The 2,066-nt window shown below is 37.7% G+C and overlaps 1 long non-coding RNA gene across 1 annotated transcript; it reads left to right on the forward strand.

The window, feature by feature from the left end:
* Nucleotides 1-211: 211 nt before the first annotated feature.
* LOC120320724 lies at nucleotides 212-831 on the forward strand. The gene is made up of 3 exons (XR_005560254.1): nucleotides 212-498; nucleotides 578-629; nucleotides 696-831. It is a non-coding gene; the product is annotated as an uncharacterized LOC120320724 (long non-coding RNA).
* The last annotated feature ends 1,235 nt before the right edge of the window (nucleotides 832-2,066 follow it).

Raw genomic sequence — 2,066 nt, forward strand, 5'->3', positions numbered from 1 at the left:
TAAAGGTACCTAAGTGAGGATCAACGACTCCATATGGATACCCCAATCGAAGTCACACGTTACAATGCAGATGATTTTATTGAAGTGAACTCTCTGCTCTCACAGAGCTTTGCAATACATTTTCGAATTTATTTTATAAGGATACAAAAAAATAACCTTTTCAAATACTGTTAAAGACAACATTCAAACAATTCCATTCCTGCGTCTGTCAGATCCTTTAGATACAGTCGAGGTAGTCCATCAATTATAAAATGCTAGAGCAAAACATTATTAAACACAGTCAGTCATCACGAAGTGCACCAATATTTTTGGTGCCTAAGGAAAGCGATGGTGTAGTCGAGATGGCTTACAATCCGATCTAGAAATTCAAGCTTCAAAAATGGTGCCTTACTAAACTGTAAGCTAATTATTTTTCCACATACGGTCTTGGTGCACTTTTGAATCCAATGTTTTAATTTCCCGATCTTGTTTCGTTCATATTAAAAACAAAAACCAGAGGTTTGTTAAAGGAATTTGATAATGCTTAGATAACTAAGATCTTATTAATTTCTCTTTTCGGTCCGATTCTTGATTACAGATTACCAGTTTTGAATGCGCAATATGAAGTTTACTTGAATCACATTTAATCGGTACCAAATGTCTTTTTAATGATTATCTAACGGTGCCTACATTGTAATGCAATTCTCCCATTTCAGACTAGACAAGAGTAGAACAATGTTTGTAGCAGTCTTTATTTGTAGTCTTATTTGTGGTGAAGTTTATTTTTCCGATTTAGTTTGTCTGTTCTAAGGAGATTAACTAGAAATTCATTTCACTTATTTTAAATCACGATAATTTAAATATGAATTGCATGACCTCTGCTCAACAATCTATACTAGCATTTCAGCACAAAATTAGATCTTACATATTTAAATATACTATTCTCATTCTTTTCCTATATCGCACCTATCGTCTTTCGAATCGATCCGTACAAGAGACAATGCTATAGTCTCGATCCCAGACTATAAGATACCCGTTAGTCAGCTAGTGGAAATTCAAACAAAATCTTTCAATTTAAAAAAGAAGAATTTAATTTGTTAAAAAGTGTGTGACGGTTTATGGGCGTAAGAATAGAATTCGATAGAAATTTACAAGACTTATAAAAATTTAAAAATATCAAACCATTTTCAAATGTGTGGGCGGGTAGTTTTGGGCAGTTTGGGAGCGTGGAAAACTTGCGATGTGTCCATGTCTCTGGAATGTGCTTGCCTAATCTTAACTTTCTAGACGGACATGGGCAGATCAACTCGGCTATTGCTCCTGATGAAGAATATATATACTTTATAAGCTCGGAAACGCTTCTTTCTACCTGTTACGTACTTTTCAACAAATGTACTGTTCACGCCAGAAGGGCGCAAACAGTTGAGCGGTAGTGTAAGCGGCCAATGCTTGTACTCAAAGCTCCTCCACGGCTCGCAAGCACCGCTGCTCGCGCTCTCCCTCTCTCCTTTCGCTCTCCCTCCTTCCCGAAAGGTATTCACCACTCCGCGGTCCCGCGGTATTTCCAATGTTAGTTTTAAGTTAGTCTTAATTTACAAGTGCGATAATAAAGTGCAAAAATTGAAGTCGATCCCGGGCGTTTAATTTCTGGAGGAATTAGCAGCAGCAGCCGCAACAACAAGCAATTCCGCCCACTCCATTTCGTGGTCCTTCCTCCGCGACTTCCTGATCCTACCAGCGCTCCTTGCGGAAAAATCAAGATAAGTACGGCTTTAAATCCTATTCCGTCCGTGGTCGCCATTTTCGTTTTTCCAACAGCGTTTATTCTTTCCGTCCATCCGTATCAAGTGAAAAATTAAGTGAAAATATATAAGTACATGCGCCCAGCCATCGTGATTACTTCTTTTTTTTAAGTGCATAAAAAAGCACTTTGCCAATAGCGGCCCCCTAATTCGTCTCACGGTGATCCGCTGGTATCCATGCGCATATACATATATATATATACATTTTTTAAAACACTGTTAAAAATTCACTATTATCGTCCGCTGCTAAACTGCTGTATTTTGCCTCAATAAAAAATACAAAAC

This window comes from Drosophila yakuba, chromosome 2L (genome assembly GCF_016746365.2).
Source record: "Drosophila yakuba strain Tai18E2 chromosome 2L, Prin_Dyak_Tai18E2_2.1, whole genome shotgun sequence".
Taxonomy (NCBI): Eukaryota; Metazoa; Arthropoda; class Insecta; order Diptera; family Drosophilidae; genus Drosophila; species Drosophila yakuba.